The 20,162-nt window shown below is 37.4% G+C and overlaps 1 protein-coding gene across 3 annotated transcripts in view; it reads left to right on the forward strand.

Moving 5' to 3' along the window:
* Positions 1 to 20,162, forward strand: part of BTBD9 (BTB domain containing 9) — a 431,569-nt gene that overhangs the window by 21,526 nt on the left and 389,881 nt on the right. The window lies entirely within an intron of this gene.

The raw sequence follows: 20,162 nt of genomic DNA on the forward strand, positions 1-20,162 counted from the left end.
ACTGGGTCACTGAGCTGGGAACACGGCATGGGGACAGTTTTTTCGGGGAGAGAGAGCATAGATAGTATGAAGTGAGTCTTGAAGGATCTTTGAGGTAACCAAGTGAAGATGTAAAGTAAGCAGTGGTATGTAGGGGCCTGGAATTCAGAGAAGAGATCCGTTAATATCTATATGGCCTTTTTTGTTAATTTTGAGGACTTAAATATGCCTGACACTGTATTAGATTCTGGGGATGTAAAGAGGAGTAAGATGTTCATTCAGTATTTGTTGGGTACCGATAGGCACTGTGTCGTGGTTATTGCCCTCTATGAGCTTACTTACCATCAAGGCAAGTCAATAACAAAATCCCAGTGCGGGGCATGGGGCCAGTGAAAGTGGGAAACAGCATGTAAAAGGGGCACCTGACCTAGACTGGCAACATCAGTGAAGGCTCTTGCTGAAAGGCATGAAACCTGTTCTGAGCCTTGAAAGAAGACGCAGAATTAGCCAGACAAGGGAAAAAAGAAGTTCCAGTAGTAACCTGGTCATATGAGAGAAGACAGTGGCATCTCAGAAAAACCAACAAGTCTAAATCCCTGGCTTTCACTAGAGGCTGAACAGGTGGGAAGGCAACATCTGTGCTTGGGTTGGATGTTTTTGTGGTGGTGGTGGTGGTGGTGATGGACTCTTAGGAAGTTATTCTTGCTCTGCAGCCCTTTTGGAAAGAGGGGAGAAGAATAGTCATAACTGGAAGGGACTTCAGAGAATTTTTAGCCCTGTCTTCTCATTTACAAATGATCCAGTAGCTAGAGGACTTGTCCGCAAATCCGTGGCTCCCAGCGTCGAGGCTAAGGTTCCTTACGCTGCTACAAGAGCAGCAGTGCTCTTTCTGTATTCCCACATTTTCTCTCTTTTTTTTTAAAGATTTTATTTATTTATTTGAGAGAGAGAGCACGCGAGCACACAAGCGGGAGGGGCAGGGAAGAGGGAGAGAGAATCGCAAGCAGACTGCGCCCTTAGTGCAGAGCCCAATGCAGGGCTCAATCTCAGGACCCTGAGATCATGACTTGAGTCGAAACCAAGAGTTGGACGCTTAGCCAACTGTGCCACCCAGGTGCCCCTCTCTGACATATTTATATGGTAAGAGAACATCCTGGAAATACCCAGATACTGCCTGCCATTAAGTGATGCAGGTCTCCACCTGGGCTGTGTCTTTGGGAGCTGATGGCAGCCTAGAGTTAGTTCTTCATCTCTATGGCAAAGTGGACCTGTTCCTAAATGGATCTACCTCTTTAAACAGAATTCTCTCTGAACAGTCTGTATTTTTACCCTGTCTCCATCTCTCTTTCTACCCACTTGAATCTTTGTCCTTTTCTTCATCATGTAATGGTAGTGAATAATGATAATAGTAGTTGTTGTTGTGGTAATGATAGTAGTGGTAAATATTTACAAGCATTTATTATGTGACAGGTATTTGCTTTTCTGTACCTCATTTAATTCTACCAACAGCCCTCCGAGATAGCATTTTATTATTACCACATCTTACAGAAGAGAAAACAGAGGCTTAGAAAGAGGTTAAGTAATGTGTCAAAGATTACACAGTAGTAAATCGTGGTGCCAAGATTTGAACTCAAGCGATGTGACTTGGGATACTCTTTACTGCCTTATTTATGATAACCTGTTAAGTAGTGCTGTCTAATAGAAATATAATGTAAACTACAAATGCAACCCGTGTTTGTGATTCAACATTTTCTCGTAGCCATGCTGAAGAAAAAAAGGTAAAGTTAATTTAAAAATATTTTATTAAGCCTGATACATCTAAAATATTATCATTTCAACATCAACTCAACATAAAAAAGTAAATGAGATATTTTACCAAGTCTTTGAAATACAGTGTGTATTTATACTTACAGTATGTCTCAATTTGGACTGGCCAATATTTCAGGGGCTCAGTAGCCACATATGGTGGCCAGTGGCTACTATTTTGGCTAATGCAGCTCCAGAGCTGGGTGAAAGTTCTGAGCGCATTCTACTGCTTAGTCAGCCAGAGAGAGAAAGAACGTGCTGAAAATCAGCAGACAAGGCAACCAAAAGGGAAGAAGTCAGAGTAGTAATTCCTGGGTGTGGCCCAGTGAGCAGGAGCAAGTGGAGAAGAGTTTCCTCCCTTTTTTTCCCTGAAGCTAGCAAGGTATCATTTTTTCTTTCCAAATTGAGACTCAGCATTTTCCCATATTGTTACTCATTGTGGTTTTCCTAGTGGTCCATTCCTTAAGGTACTTTGGGAATAAATGGGCATTTGTGGCTGGCCATCAGATATTGCAACATTGTTTCTGTGGAAAAGACTAAGCATTCTAGGGCTTCTAAATAACTTGTTTTTGGAATGTCATCTTTTGTAAATTGTGGAGGGGGCAAGGTTGGAGAAGAAATTATAGTGATCATTTGCTTTGTGATCTTTAAGTTACAGCTGTTACAGCACAGAAAGAGAGTAATGAACTTTTTTAGTTCCTATTATTGGGTAATGTTCATCACCTGTTACTTCCTTCCCGCTGTACCTGGGTTCATAGTAAGCCTTCCCCAATTGTTGAGTTGAATGTCAGCTGAGAAGCAGCTATCTCTAGAACTATGTGAATCGTTTCCTTCATGGACTTCAATTCTTCGACACTTGGTTCTGGCAGGTCCTACTCCTTATAATTAAGCAACACAGGCTTATCCTAACAAACTAACAGCAGTGCAGAAAGAATGGGCTTCCTTTGTTCTGAAAAGGCAAAGCTTTGCATTGTCTAAAAAGCACATCAACAGGAATTTTATATTTTTGTGAATGGAAAAATAGAATAATGCTATTTCAGAGATTCTAAGGGAATGTTGACTCTTAGGATTATACTGTTGTTAATGTTTGTTTATGCTCCATTCAAATACTTAATGGAATTTACAGTTGAAAAAACCATACATCACTAGAGACTTCAAGAACACCAAGAAAGGGGCGCCTGGGTGGCTCAGTCATTAAGCGTCTGCCTTGGGCTCAGGTCATGATCCCAGGGTCCTGGGATCAAGCCCCACATCGGGCTCCTGCTCAGCAGGAAGCCTGCTTTTCCCTCTCCCATTCCCCCTGCTTGTGTTCCCTCTCTCACTATGTCTCTCTCTGTCAAATAAATAAAATCTTAAAAAAAAAAAAAAAAATTAAAAAAAAAAAAAAGAACACCAAGAAAGGTGCTGTATAATAAAAGTTGTGTAAGTTTAAAAATATTTGAAAAAATTGAGAAATAGGACAAACATTATGCAAAGTGTGATACAGGAGTATAACCTGGGTTAGTAAGTGGAAATTAAGAAATCAAATACCTGCTGAATATTAGGGGGAGGGAAAACTTGTTAATGAAAACATTTTTTTTTAAATGTATTTATTTATTCATGAGAGTCAGAGAGAGAGAGGGAGAGAGGCAGAGGCAGAGGGAGAAGCAGGCTCCCCGCCTAGCAGGGAGCCCGATGCGGGACTCGATCCCAGGACCTTAGGATCATGACCTGAGCCGAAGGCAGATGCTTAACCATCTGAGCCACCCAGGCGCCCCGAAAACATTTCATTATAAATAGTTGAGAGGTATTTTTAAGATGAGCACATATATCTTTATAATCAATCCCTGAGAATGACACAGAGTTGTACCTTTGTGTCTACAGCCTTTGCTTGGATCATTTCAGTGTAATATTTATTGATTGAATGTTGTCCTTCTGGGACACCAGGGAGCAATATCTAGCCACTGTTCCCTGGGAATTTGTGTTCTGACTCATTTTCAGCTAACTCTTAAAAATCTGTTATTTGCTAAATTTCTCTCTGCATCAGCATTTGCTCATTTCTCCTCACAATTGCTTCTCAGTAAAGTGCAACAAATTCAGATCTGGGGTTTTCATCCTTTTCTTTAAAGAAAAATAAAAGCTTCCTTTTGATAAACATAAATATCTCATCACCTTTTTTTAAGTTAATACTTTCTAAAATTTCTTGAAATGCCATTTATGTAAAAGATAAATCAGTTCTTGTTGTTTTTTTTTTTTAATATTTATTTATTTGACACAAAGAGAGAGTATAAGCAGGGTGAGTGGCAGGCAGAGGGAGAGGGAGAAACAGACTCCCCGCTGAGCAAGGAGCCCTGGGATCAGGATCTGAGCCTAAGGCAGATGCTTAACCTACTGAGCCACCCAGGCGCCCCAATCAGTTCTTGTTTTAAAAGAAGGAAACACTTCAGAAGTACATGGAGTTTAAATGTAAACCTTCCCACTCATCCCCTTGTGGGCCCCTCACACTCATTCCCCTCCCTGAAGATTGTTGCTGTTATTTTCCTCTTGTGGTATTGATGGATATTTAGTCCCCTAGCTTTTTGCTGTTAGAAGCAATGCTTAATTATAACCTTATATATTCCTGGAAGTACAATTGTGGGGTTATAGGAAATGGATATTTAGGAATTTCGTGAATTCTGCCGGATTGACCTCCAAAAAGCTGAACCAGTTTATACTTCCACCAGTCTATAAGAGCATTGTTTCCTACACATATGATTTAGCTCTAGAGTTTTAGAACTTGAAGTTACCACAGAATGTTGCCTAACCCCTACTCTTACCCCTTTTCCAAGGTAGAAACTGAGTCTCGGGACTTGAAATGATTTGTCTAGATCTTACTCAGCAGAACTTATGAGTACTTCTGAGTCTCAGCTCTGTGTTCCCTTGGAGGCATCTTAGTTTTAGACGGGTTTTATATTGTAAGGTTCTACCATACTGTGTATCTGTTCCCATCTCTTCTCTGTTGTTACTCAAAACAAACTTCCTTTTCAGTCTCACATTTTCAGATATTGCCCTAAGACTCCTGCCCTTGCCATCTTGTCTGTATGGAACATCTTCTTTTACTTAATATCCTTAAAAAGCTACTTTCTTCCATTATTTAAAACCCACCTTATCTACAGAGCGTATGGGTTACTTTAGATACACTCATGGTACAGCACAGTGTTTTAAGAATCTTGTTTCCTTATTAGCAGCTAAACCCCACCCAGTTGACCAAGTAAAACATAAGCTGCTTCTTTCTTTATAAACTTAACACCATTTCTGCTACATTCGATCATTTTATGTTTGTCAAAAAATGTTGTAATGCCATTTCGATTAAATGAAATCCAACTTAACATTAAAAACTTTATTAATCACAATTTATTTTTTCTCTTAGAAATGACCTTCAGAAATATTCTGCTTATAAAGTATGAATAGATTCTCCTCCTCTTGTGTCAATATATTTATTCTTAAGGTACCTGCATTGTAGGCTTGTTTCTGTTATAAAGGTTTGGTCCTAGTATCTTTTCTTGATGGGCTGTGAGAATTTGTGTCAATGACATCCCTAGTTGGTGCTGTAGCTGAGCTGGTCACATATCAAGATAATGACTTTAGGTAAAGAATCGACTGATGAAATTCTAAGGAACAGAGATCAGCCTTGATGCATATTTTGATCATGATAAAAGAGATAGAATTCAATATTAGATGTGAATTAAATTTGGTCCATGAATGTTGTTCAAAACCAAGGATAGCAGTCTAATCATAAGCTCATCAATTATTCAGTAGCATCTTGGGGGTATTAGTGCACAGAATATAGAAGACCCATACACTACCCTTTAGAGTTTTTGTTCTAAAACAGAATGAAAAAAACATACATTTTTCTCTTGTTTTATGGGTTTTATTCTCCCGCAGTGTAAGTGCAGTTTATACATGCACCAGAAGAGGGTGAAAGACAGGCCACATGTTTGCTTACTCAAAGGGGTTTGTAGAAGATTTGAGTAAGATTAAGTTTGGAACATGACAGGGTAACAGTTTTAAAGGAAAAGTCCATTTTACTAATCTTAAGAGGCATAGACTTCTTGAACTTTTTGCCTAAGTTTTTCTGTTGCTAAGATGAAAGTTATTTGCTTGACATCTGCTATTCATTCCCTTATTCTTACATGCACACTATAGCTTTTGATTTGGCTTTAGATTTGGCTTTGGTTACAAATTTGGATCAGTGGCTGTCATTTAGGACAGTAATTCCTAGTCTACATGATGATAATTTCTCTGATTTTTATTCTTTTTTTTTTCCATTGCAGTAGAGAATGTTATGTTGAAGGAATAAAGACAATGCCCATAAAACTAAATGGAAGAAGGGGGAAAAAACAAAAGGAAGATTAGTATAATTTGTGAACATTTCCTTTAGATTCTGTTCTAGAATGGCAACAAATAAGCTTATAAATCCAAGATTTTAGGTGAACTAACTTCTCAGACTTGATCTTTTTTTAAAATTCCCAATTCACAGAAAATAGCCTGGATATTGGGGTTTAACAAACTGCATCAAAGTATGCACGGTAGAACATTTTTATATAACATCTACAAATGAAAAGCCAATTTCCTTTACACAGACAGTAATGCAAATGTTCACAGTAGCTTTGCTACAAAGAAATTAAAATGTTGCAATTGATTATCCCCCTGCTTTAATGGGAGTTCATGCTATAATAATGCTTATTAATTAGGAAAATATAATGTAATTTAAATCTGGGCAAGAATATTACAGACCCCTAAGTTGCCACTGAAGAAATTAAACAGAAATGGCTTGTCCTGTATTTTCAAATATTATTACAACTAATAACCTCTGTACTCATCATGACTTTTTCATTGCTTTTTGGCTCTAGGTGCATATATATATATATTTTTTGCTCCCAGCATACAGTTCATGAAGTTTTCAATGGACTTGGGACCAATAAGGCTGAGAACCTGAAAAAGAATAGTTCTATAAACTCTGAGAACTGTGATAGTTACTTCTTAGAATTGCAGTCTGTGACTTGTCATTCCCAAAAGTCATCCCATCATGTAGAGGTTGCCTTATAGAGAGTTAAACAGTGGAACAAACAAGAGCTGAGAGACTGAGGGAAGGTTGTTAGCTGGATAATGCAAGTCTTTGGGTAAACATTCAGAATTTAGGTTAATAAAATCTGGTGATGTTTCTGCACCTTAACGCCTTTCTGAAGTACAAGCTCAAGAAGGTCCTTTGTAGGGAAGAAAGAAGAAGCAAGCTTCAGTATTTGGAGAAACTTTAAAACATAACAGATTGAAGCTCACTTTGGTCATTTAATACATGTTTTTTTGTTTTTTGTTTTTTTTTATTCTAGGATACCTGATTTAAATGCATTTGTTTGTTTGCAGGTATTTGGGAAAGATTGTTTTGGAGATTGGATCCAGAGAAACTGAAGATAGCTTGAATTCAAGAGAAATTAAAATTCATATTGCAAATTATAAATTGGGCTGCTTTGCCTTGGGAATTTAAAATATTTTGTAATTGAATAATAGAATAACTTCTCCCAACCACCACAAAATTAAATATCGTTGCCAAACTGAGCCAGGAGAATTGCCTAGTCTAGGAGAATGCTTCTCAAAAGATGGCCCAAGGCCACTGGTTAGCCCTGATCAAAAAACATTGGCAAGTGTCAGTTGATCTCATAGTCTTTCATTTATATATATCCTTTGGCAACTTATTAAAAACCAATCAAGTGAAGCATTAAGGGTGTGCAAAATGTGGCATTCATAAATCCACATTAGCATAATACTAGAGTTTATAAAGGATTCTAATTTTTTAAAAAATTTAGCAGTATTTTAATATGTACCTAGATAAATGACATGTAGGTGCCGTTACTACCTTTTAAAATTTTTATTTATTTATTATTTTTTTAAAAGATTTTATTTAAGAGAGAGAGAGCATGAGGTGTGGGGCAGAGGGACAAGCAGACTCCTGGGTGAGCAGGGAACCCAACACAAGGCTCAATCCCAGCACCCTGAGATCATGACCTGAGCTGAAGTCAGATGCTTAACCGACTGAGCCACCCAGGTGCCCCTTAAAAATTTACTTATTTTTTAATTCAAGTATAATTAACATACAGTGTTATATTAGTTTCAGGTGTATAATTTGATGTTCTAATAATTCTGGCTACTATGTACTCTGTAGCAACATTGCAGAGCTCCTGTTCCGCATATGAACGTGCATAAGTTAGAATTATTTTACATTTTCAGAAAGATACAGATTATCAGTTGAATTGGTTGTTCTTTTCACAGTTGTTTCCATTCTTGTTTTTTTAATTATATATTACTGTTCAGTTGTATCATTATCAGTTTAGTTTGTTATAGGTTTTCACTTAATCTTGTAGTGTATATGGATGCATATTTGTATTAACAATATTCTTGGTCTGTAATTTTTCAGTAACTAGAATTTAACTACATTGCAACTGAGTCTGAATTATTCTCCCTATATTAGTATGTATATGTAATCTCCAAAGTTGTATATGTAATCTCCAACAGTTGACTTGAAAAAGGACACTTCATTCTTATCACCCATGGCATATTTTACCTAGTCTGAATAGGGTGTCTTAAAAAAGTTTGAGAACTGCTGGTCAGAAGAGGAGCTAGTTGGCAGGAGTCATAGTCAGAATCATTTCCGACTTCTCCTGTGTCACTGTGGCATAGCTCTTCTAAGTTCAGAACTTTGATAGACCTTGGTTTGGATCTGCTATTGTCTGTGTCCTTGGACAATTGCCTACTCTTGTCTGTTTCTCAATTTCCTATCTGTAAAGTAGGATAAAAAACAGTACCTTCCCAAGCCAGTTCTTTGAATATTAGATAAGATGGTGTGTATAAAATGCTTAGGACTATGCCCGGCTTATAGTAAGTCTTCTGTAGATAGTAACCATTATTATTACGTGAAAGATACTTTCTGTGTCCTGCAAAATGGTTAATTTGCTACTAGATTGTAATTTTTGTCTTAAGCTTCTTTGGGTTAAAACATTTAACCAATATTTATTCAACATATGTTTTAATGCCTTTTATATGGAGGTTCATTGTTAATAGTAGTATATATTTCAAATGATATTATTTCAAATGTTGGGGTCATTTTTTTACTGAAATATATTTGACATATAACATATAGATTTAAGGTGTATAACATGCGGGGCGCCTGGGTGGCTCAGTCGGTTAATCATCTGCCTTCGGCTCAGTTCATGATCCCCAGGTCCTGGGATGGAGCCCCACATCGGGCTCCCTGCTCAGTGGGGATTCTGCTTCTCCCTTTCCCTCTGCCTCCTCCCTTGTGTTCTCTCTTGCTCGCTCTGCTCTCTCTCTCTCTCTCAAATAAATAAATAAATAAATAAATAAATCTTTAAAAAAATATAAAGTGTATAACATGTTAATTTAATACACTTATATATTGTGATATGATTGCCATTGTGGCCATTATTACCACCTTTATCATGTTACATAATTAGCATTTCTTTTTAGTAGTTGCAAAAGTTAAATTCAAATCTTTTAGCAGGTTTGATGATTATAATGCAATATTTTTGTCTATATTCACTGTAGTATGCATTAAGTCTCTAGGACTTATTGGCAGGAGTCACCTTCTTATAAAATCTGATTACTAGGAGTAGAGTTATCATAATGGCCATTTACTTGTTTTCTTGTTTTGACAATGTTACATTATCTTCAATCAGTGGATTCCTTGCAGGAACCTTTTTTAGTTCACTTATCTTGTGAGCAATAATTTAACTAAAACCAGATAACATTTGGAAAATTCACATAAGCAGGCACAGGTAAACCTAGTATGTCCTTGAACAAATGAGAACACTTCCTTGAGCCCTGCCTCTTCGTGGAATTCTCTAGACACTTTACCTTATGAGACAAGTGACTGTTTTTGACATGCAGATCATGAGAGGAGGCCAGGTCCATCCACATATTAAATATTGCTGAAGCTTAATTTTTTCTTTTTCTAGGTTATACAGGTCAGGGCACCTGGATGGCTCTGTTGGTTAAGTGTCTGACTTCAGCTCTGGTCATGATCCCAGCATCCTGGGATTGAGCCCTGCATCCTGCTCCCTGCTCAGCGGGGAGCCTGCTTCTCCCTCTCCCTCTGCCTGCAGCTCCCCGTGCTTGTGCTCTCTCTCTCTCTGTCAAATAAATAAAATCTTTAAAGTATATATATGTTAATAGAAGTGTTAAGGTTTTCTTACCAAATTCCTATGGCTTATATTGTACTCACTTTGGGATGTGAGCATCCCATTTTGGAGAACAAGTAGCCAATTGTTTGAATATTAACTTTTATTTTGATATAAGAGTATAACATAATTTTCTGAGTTCCTGTTCATTTAATAATCTGTTCAGCATAGTTGTCATTGTTTTAGTATGGTACTTACAGAAGATAACTGATAACTATCTTACTTTCTAAAAATCATAAAATTATGGCTTGCTAGTTGTAGAATTGACATTATTTGTTATCTAGTCCTAGCTTTCTCAGTAGACAGTGAGTTCTTCAGAGGTAGCAACTTTATCTTTTATTAATCTTTGTGTTCCTATCACCTAGCACTGGGCCTGTATCATAGAACAGAGCTCAATAAATGTTTTTTTTTTTTTCCTCAGTAAATCTTTTATCAGATGAATTACATACAGATTCAGAAACTAGTTTGTCCCTTGACAAATAAGTGGAGAATCAATGTGGTAATTGGTAAATGGAGTTATATACACTCTCAATAAAATAATCTTGTCAAATGTTTTTGTTATGATTATAGGCTTTAAAAGTCTTCCAGGCTGGGACGCCTGGGTGGCTCCGTTGTTAAGCGTTTGCCTTTGGCTCAGGTCATGATCCCAGGGTCCTGGGATTGAGCCCCACAACGGGCTCCCTGCTCAGCGTGAAGCCTGCTTCTCCCTCCCCCACTCCCCTTGCTTGTGTTCCCTGTCTAGCTGTCTCTTTCTCTGTCACATAAATAAATAAAATCTTTAAAAAAAAGTGTTCCAAGCTGTGCATATCTATAAACATTTATTTACAAACATATAAAATCGTAAGAGTGACAAGAATTTGGAATGGGACTGGACGTTAGAAATCATTTCATCTTTCCCAGGGAAAGACATTTGGGGAATCCTGAAGCCAGAAAATGCCTGTGAACCTCAGTCATGTTTCTCACTGGGGCCCTTTACTGCCCCCATGACAGGACTCCTCTGCAAGGTTTAGAAGTAGATTTGCAGAATATCAGAATCAAGGTTACATCTACTGGTATGGTCACTGTACACCTGTTTATTCAGACTTTTGGATGACAAGGGTAGAGTATATATCAAAAGAAGTGAGGTATCCTTCCCATGAGAAAGTAGAATGTGATTTTTTGAGAGTGCTTAAGATGCAGCCAGGATATCCTTTCTCTCCCCAGGCAATATTAATTTAAAGTTTAAGGAATACAGCTTCAAATTACACACCACATGGGTACCAAGAGCAGAAAGAAATTGCTAAACCATATGCTTGTAAATGCCATCGCTTTCCTCAAGAGAAAGATCATTTATATTTTACAATTAAAGAGCAGAAGGTCTTTTTACCCATAAAGGCCTTTCAGTCAGGAAGTAGGCGGGGCAGAGAGGGCTTCCCAGGGGAGATTGATTTATACAACATCCAAGGACTCATTGGCATCTCCGTCCGGTGGAACTTTGTTTGCTCTTTGTCTGTTTCCTGATTACACTCTGGAGAATAAACTTTAAAAAATGTGGAAAGCCCTTTCTTAAGGAAAAGTTTGTAAACAGTTCTGCCAGAAGTGAGTTTTAAGTAAAGAAATTGATATTTAGATGGACTTGGGTTTTTTCAGACTCCTTAAGAGGTAATTATAACATTACAACAGTATAAACTACATATGGCACTCTCTCTTTATTGATGGACATTGTTCATTATTTTGGTTAGAACAAATGGGTGTGGGTTTCTTATTGCATAGTAAATAGTCAGTAGCCCTGAGAATATTAGTACTGCTGCTTTAGTTTTTTTTTTTAATGCATTTGAACCCATGAAAGTTACCCAGCCATGAAAGGGTGTAGTTTCTATACCACCATCCCTGGTAAATAAATCCATATGAAGTCCCAGGACCCTCAACTAATGATACTGTATGTTATCACAAATGGCACCATTTCCTGGTGGTGGTATTCTTGCCCTTTCTTCCAGTAGGTCCTTGTTGCCTCTGCCTTCCTGTTCTCCTTCCTCCCACCTTGAAGGAACAGCTTGAGTGAATAGATTACCCTTGCCCTGTCCTGTGAACATCAGCAAATTTAGACTTGGGCTGTCAACAGGAGCAAATCTCAGCCCTGTGTTTGCATCTGAAAAAAAATGTGCCTTAAGTCTAGAAAAAGTCATACTGAAAATCTCAAAGGTGAAGATCTTTAGTCAGGATGCATCAGATAGGGTGTCCTAGGAGGCCACGCTACCCAGGTATCTTATATTCATTCCTGCCTTAGTGTAATGTCTGTCTTCATGTAATGAACTTTTTGTCCTTGTCTTCAAGTTGTTAATTAATTTTCATCTGTGGAGATAATATATAGTCCCTCTGCTTACTGTTCTTAGTCACTAAATCAGGTACTACTGGTTGTGGCAAATTAAAACACTTGCTGTCTCATACACAAACTAATTTATTTTGTAATTTTAGTGGCCAAAGTTATTAAAATACTTGTGTAAAGTTTTATTATAAATAAAACATGCTTATAAAAATTCAAACATTACAAAATTATATAGTGTGCTACATAAAATTTTCCCACAACCCTGATCCTTTGGGTTAACCCTTGTTAGCAATTTGATGTTTGCTTTTTAAAAATGTATTTAACAAAATAACATTTTACTATAATACAGTTTTGCAGTTTTTCCATGTAATATACTTTTTCCATGTAAATACATTTTTCCATATAAATACATATATTTTAGATTTTTTTCAATGTCAGTATTATCTGAGTTTATTCCTTTTAAATCATTGTATAATATTCCACTATATAGATTTACCATTATTTGTTTATCCAGTTACCTTTAAATGGGCATTTAAGTTTTTTCCAATTTTTTATTGTTACAGAAAGTGCTGAGGTTGCCATCCTTATGTACTTAATTCTGTGTTCTTATGTGAATATCCAGATTACTTTTTAAAAAATGGCTAGCCAACAATGTCTTTTATTGAAAAAAAATTCCATATTTCCCCCCACTGAATTGAAATGCTGTATTTTTATATATATAGTGAATTCCTGTGTATAGTATTTGGGTTTTTTTCTGGACTAATATGTTCCAGTGATCTGTCTCTCTAATATGACATTGTTCTTTTTTTTTTATATATATATATATATATTTTTAAGATTTTTTATTTATTTATTTGAGAGAGAGAGAGTGAGAGACAGAGAGCATGAGAGGGAGGAGGGTCAGAGGGAGAAGCAGACTCCCTGCCAAGCAGGGAGCCCGATGCGGGACTCGATCCCGGGACTCCAGGATCATGACCTGAGCCGAAGGCAGTCGCTTAACCAGCTGAGCCACCCAGGCGCCCCAATATGACATTGTTCTAATTGCTCCAATTTATGATTTGCTTTCTCATCCACTAAGCTGGCCCCCCATTGTTCTTTTTTTTTTCCAGAATATATACCAAATTACATATTTATTCTTCCTAGATGAACTCCTTTATCCCAATTTAATTTAAAAACTCTGTTGTGATTGTGATCAGGATTACTTTTAATTCCTGTATTAATTAGAACTGTGTTTCTCAACTTAAAACACCTCTTGATAAATATAAAAATCTCACTTCTCATTCTCAATTTTTTATGTGTGCACATTTGTCAAATTATTGTTTTTTAACTGTTACCCCTACCAAGAATATTTTCGTGAATTTTAAAGTTTAACTTAAAATACAATAAAATATCGAATGTGCTTTTTTTCATACAGTGATTTAGGGATGATTGATCTCTTTAAACAATGGATTTTTCTGTGTCCAAACAATGTATGTCTCTTCATTTATTTCTCTTAAATTTTTCGATGGACTTTGAGTTTATTCCATGAGTTCTATGAGTTTATGAGTTTATTCCTAAGTATTGGATGTGTTTTGCAATTAAAAATTGCAAATTTTTTTCTTCGTATTTTCTAGCTGGTGGTTTTGGCATGGAAGGATACATTTTTATATAATAATTTTATGAGATCACCTTAGTGAACCTCCTTTATTTTCTCTCAGATTTTTTTCAGTTGATTCTCATGGATTTTTCATATGGGCAGTCAGATTATCTGCAAATAGTGATTATTTTGCCTCTTTGTTTTCTAATCCATTTACCTTTAACTTGGTTCAATTAATTGCATTGTCTTTTGTTAATAGTGATAAGAATAGACATCCTTGTCTTATTTCTGAACTTTCTAGGAATGTTTCTAGTGTTTTATTATTAACCAAATGCTTTTATCTGTTACAGTTAGGCTATGTATGTGTGTATATGTATGTATCAAGTTAAGGAAGTATTAGTATCCTAATAAAAGGAAGTATCCTTTTATTCTTATTCAGTTAGAACTTTTTAAAAATAAACTTAGTAGTGATTGTTTAAAAAGATATTTTAGTGGGGCGCCTGGGTGGCTCATTTGGTTAAGCGGCTGCCTTTGGCTTAGGTCGTGATCCCAGGGTCCTGGGATCGAGCCCTGCATCGGGCTCCCTGCTCAGCAGGGAGTCTGCTTCTCTCTCTCTGCCCCTCTCCCCTGCTCATGCTCTCTCTCACACGCACTCTCTCTCTCTCAAATAAATAAATAAAATCTTTTAAAAATATTAAGAAAAGATATTTTAGGGGTGCCTGGGTGGCTCAGTCGTTAAGCGTCTGCCTTCGGCTCAGGTCATGATCCCAGGGTCCTGGGATTGAGCCCCGCATCAGGCTCCCTGCTCAGCGGGAGGGCTGCTTCTCCCTCTCCCACTGCTTGTGTTCCCTCTCTCGCTGTCTCTCTCTCTGTCAAATAAATAAAAATCTTAAAAAAAGATATTTTAGCTTTTATTGAGCTAATTATGATTTTATGATTTGTTCCACTTTGACATTTTAATTCAATGACTTATTTTTCCTAATATTCATCTGTCCTTGGAATTGACCCACTCTGCCATGAATCCTTCTACTTAATTCTGTTTTCCAATATTTTACATAGGATTTTTGTTATTTATGCTGGTTTTTAAGTGTGTGGGTGTAGGCATCTTCCTATCTGGGTTAAATTGGCTTTATAAGAAGTAGCAGAAAACTACTTCCCATATGCACAGGAATTATTTAAATAACATTGGAATTATCCTTGAAATTTTTTTTATATTTACTTCTTTAAATTTTATTTTATTATGTTATGTTAGTCACCATACATTACATCATTAGTTTTTTTTTCATTTTTTAGAATTTTTTTATTATGTTAATCACCATACATTACATCATTAGTTTTTGATGTAGTGTTCCATGATTCATTGTTTGCGTATAACACCCACTGCTTCATTCAGTACATGCCCTCTTTAATACCCATCACCAGGCTAACCCATCCCCCCACCCCCTCCCCTCTAGAACCCTCAGTTTGTTTCTCAGAGTCCATAGTCTCTCATGGTTTGTCTCCCTCTCCAATTTCCCCCCCTTCATTTTTCCCTTCCTACTATCTTCTTTTTTTTTTTTTAACATATAGTGTATTACTTGTTTCAGAGGTACAGGTCTGTGATTCAACAGTCTTACACAATTCACAGTGCTCACCACAGCACATACCCTCCCCAGTGTCTTATCACCCAGCCACCCCAACCCTCCCACCCCCCACCACTCCAGCAACCCTCAGTGTGTTTCCTGAGATTAAGAATTCCTCATATCAGTGAGATCATATGATACATGTCTTTCTCTGATTGACTTATTTTGCTCAGCATAATACCCTCCAGTTCCATCCACGTCGTTGCAAATGGCAAGATTTCATTCCTTTTGATGGCTGCATAATATTCCATTTTATATATATACCACATCTTCTTTATCCATTCATCTATCGATGGACATCTTGGCTCTTTCCATAGTTCGGCTATTGTGGACATTGCTGCTATAAACATCGGGGTGCACGTATCCCTTCAGATCCCTACATTTGTATCTTTGGGGTAAATACCCAGTAGTGCAATTGCTGGATCATATGGTAGCTCTATTTTTCAACTTTTTGAGGAACCTCCATACTGTTTTCCAGAGTGGCTGCACCAGCTTACATTCCCGCCAACAGTGTAGGAGGGTTCCCCTTTCTCCGCATCCCCGCCAACATCTGTCGTTTCCTGACTTGTTAATTTTAGCCATTCTGACTGATGTGAGGTGGTATCTCATTGAGGTTTTGATTTGTATTTCCCTGATGCCAAGTGGATGTTGAGCACTTTTTCATGTGTCTGTTGGCCATTTGGCTGTCTTCTTTGGAAAAATGTCTGTTCATGTCTTCTGTCCATTTCTTGATTGGATCATTTGTTCTTTGGATGTTCAGTTTGATAAGTTCTTTATAGATTTTGGATACTAGCTCTTTATCTGATATGTCATTTGCAAATATCTTCTCCCATTCTGTCAGTTGTCTTTTGGTTTTGTTGACTGTTTCTTTTGCTGTGCAAAAGCTTTTTATCTTGATGAAGTCCCAATAGTTCATTTTTGCCCTTGCTTCCCTTGCCTTTGGCGATGTTTCTAGGAAGAAGTTGCTGTGGCTGAGGTCAAAGAGGTTGCTGCCTGTGTTCTCCTTTAGGATTTTGATGGACTCCTGTCTCACATTGAGGTCTTTCAACCATTTTGAGTCTATTTTTGTGTGTGGTGTAAGGAAATGGTCCAGATTGGAAGAACAAATATTGTGAAGATGTCAATGCTACCTAGAGCAATCTACACATTTATTGCAGTCCCCATCAAAATACCATCCACTTTTTTCAAAGAAATGGAATAAATAATCCTAAAATTTGTATGGAACCAGAAAAGACCCCGCATAGCCAGAGGAGTGTTGAAAAAGAAAAGCAAAGCTGGTGGCATCACAATTCCGGACTTCCAGCTCTATTACAAAGCTGTCATCATCAAGACAGTATGGTACTGGCACAAAAACAGACACATAGATCAGTGGAACAGAATAGAGAGCCCAGAAATGGACCCTCAACTCTATGGTCAACTAATCTTCGTCAAACAGGAAAGAATGTCCAATGGAAAAAAGACAGTCTGTTCAACAAATGGTGTTGGCAAAATTGGACAGCCACATACATCATTAGTTTTTGATGTAGTGTTCCATGATTCATTGTTTGTGTATAACACCCAGTGCTCCCTATCCTTGAAATTTTGAAGAAACCCATCCCTAAAACTATTTGGATCTGGCATAATGGGAGATCAGGGGTCAGGAATACATTTGGGCAGGTAGAGTAGGCTGTTTTCTCGGTATTCCTCTCTCCAAACCAAAGATTAAATAAGTAAATAAGTTAGGCTCTTAGATTCCTTATTTTCAGTGCTTTTGCTAACATTGTTAGACCCTCTAATTGTTTCTGGAAATATACAGAAAATGGGTAACATAGCAGGACTGAACTGCTATCTTTAGGAAGTCCTGCTTGCAAGGTTGGCCTTTGTCTGGCATATAGATGGAGACTTAGAGTTTAGAAGGATTCCTGCCATCAATTGATAAGAGTGGCTCACTTAAGCAGTTTGTGCAAATACTGTGGTTTATGTTGAACACTACTCTCCTTCTGGGAGTCTAGAATTTGGATACGTGCCAGACAGGGGCTACCTATTGTGACAGCATCCATTATAAATACTCAGGGCATTGAGTCTCCAACAAGCTTCCTGGTTGGCAACATTTAACATGTGTTGTCACAACTTGTTGCTGGGGGAATTAAGCACATCCCATGTAATTCCACTGCGAGAGGACCCTTGGCAGCTTATGTCTGGTTCTCAGACTTTGCCCCATATGCTTTTTCAAAACCTTTACTAATTTTGCTTTGTATTCTTTGACTGTAATAAATCACAGTCATGAGTACAATCATATGCTGAGTCACGAGAGTTCATATGTCAGGCCAAAACAGTGATATTAAAAGTCAGTGGCAGAGTTATAAAATATAACTTTAAAAAAATCTATAACCATGTCATTACAGGTGTGGAAACAATCTCATGGAAGTTAGAAAATTTGTCAGGGATCACATATGTTGACAGTGATAGAATAAGTTTTAAAGCTTAAGAAACAAGTCAATAAACAGTTGTACTCCATGAACTTTAACATTTTTTTGAATTTTATTTGTCAAATTAAAGTTGGAGGTTTAAAAAATTAACTTTATTGATGTGTGTTTCTAAAACGTGCTTTTTAAAATACAGGTAGGTGGACCCAAACTATTACTTTGTAGTTAAGCTCTGGCATCTGGCAAAAGTATTTTCAAATATTTTCTGCTTATGAGCTGTGGCCTTGGTAATTTTGTTGGCACCATTTGCCTCTTTGCAATAAGATTCAGAATGGAATCAAATCCTCAACATATTTTCTCAGTGGATATTTTGTTTGTGTATTTGTGCATCTGAATAAGGTATGTGACTACAACAACGGAGTCTAAGTCAGTGGTTCCTTTTCAGCGTGCTCGTTAGAATCACTTCGGAAGAGTGATTCCATATTCCAGGCCAACTAAGTCACAATTTCTGGTGTGGGGTGCAAGCGTCTTTTTCTGCCCCTTTTTTTAAAGCTTCGCATGTGATTCCAATGTGTGTAAGCTCATTGACAATCATTGGTCTAATTAAAATTATTTCTATATGCCAATAAAAATTGTATTTATCCCATAGTAATTGGCTGTTTTCTATACCTGGCAATATTCACTTTATATCTTCAATTGGAAAAACATGATTAAAATGTAAATTTAGCAAAAAGAAGTTGTATGTATTAAGAAGTACAGATCTGGAGAGCCTATTAAGGTACATATTTATATATATAATATTGATGTTTATTATGTATCAGTTGAAGAATTATAAATTTACCTTTGAGCTAGTTAACCAAAAATCAGTCATTTCTCATCAAGAGTCATTTCATCTCACTTAAGACCTGGATGAAATTGTAAACGAATATTATACCAGACAATATATTCACTGGGTATATGCAATGCATTTCTTCAGGCAGGGAAAGAGTCTGTTTTGTTTAGAGCCATGCACCATCACTGAAATATGGGATAGTGATGTGAGAGTTCATGTTGAAGGGGAATGAGGTTTGGAAGTCAGGCACCAGTAGATTTCAGAATTTCATGGCTGACACAGGAAATGACCACATTATTTTGAACACCAGTTGGGTAACCCAGCCAGAAACCAAAACAAAAACCAGAAACAGTCCGATCCTTTGTCTAGAGTACAGCCAATCTTTGATCATATGTTAAAGCAGGGTTTGGCAAACCGTAGTCCTGAGAGGTAAATCCATCCCTTTTCAGTAAGTAGTTTTATTGGAATATAGCCATGCTCATTCATTTACTGATTGTCTATGTCTGTTTTTGGCTCTAGTGGTCTATACAGAGACCATATAGCCTGCAAAGCCTAAAATATTTACTATCTGACCCTTTGCAGGAAGTTTGCCAACTCCTATATTAGACTTTTATATCATGCATTAAACAATTGAATCATGCATTGTTTGCTGACATTCCTAAATAGATCCTCTTAAGCTGAGTTTGGTCTTTCTACACAGGTGACTGGAGATGATTCAGTTTTTAAGGCTTTCAAATGGAGATTGTAGTTGAAGAAGAGGGATTTGCCTTGGGGAGTATGCTGCTATCCCTTTGATGCTACTTCTGTAGGGGGCCAGGAGCTTGTCCATTTACCTGGGGTGGGTGTCTCCTTGCCTAACTCATGTGCCATGTCCCTCTATGTCACAGTCCTTGCTGTTGCTCTCTCTGTTGGGGGTGGACATGGAGTAGCATGTAACTGGGGAACCTGGACCGAAAGGATTTTTCACTGCAGATTCTGGGGATAAAGGGATAAAATTTTTCATACACCTTGCTAATAATGGATCTAGATGTGGAAGTTTAAAGATTAAGAGTGATTTAAGCTTTAATCGTGGTCCAAGTGGACAGTTCAAGAAGGTGCGGAGGTCTAGTGAAGAAGGCACATCTGTCTCAGTTCCCCTGGTCTCTGGTGCAGTAGAGGAGTGGCAATAAAGGGGTAGCTGGCACATCTCTGAGCTGTCAGCCACGTCTTCACCTGGGGCACCTGAATGCCAGTGAAGGCTCCTACCCACTTGCTGGGTTACTTACCCTTGAAAAAACAGTACCTGCAAATACTGGAGAGATTGAAGCATATGACCACTTTTAGCTTTCAAAGGACATAACTCCCCTTTCTAACATATAAGGCTGTTAATCATGTTTCAATTAATGTTTCAATTTTTAGTTATATCCGTAGAAAAGCATTGCATACAA

The sequence above is a fragment of the Halichoerus grypus genome, chromosome 9 (genome assembly GCF_964656455.1).
Source record: "Halichoerus grypus chromosome 9, mHalGry1.hap1.1, whole genome shotgun sequence".
NCBI classification, from domain to species: Eukaryota; Metazoa; Chordata; class Mammalia; order Carnivora; family Phocidae; genus Halichoerus; species Halichoerus grypus.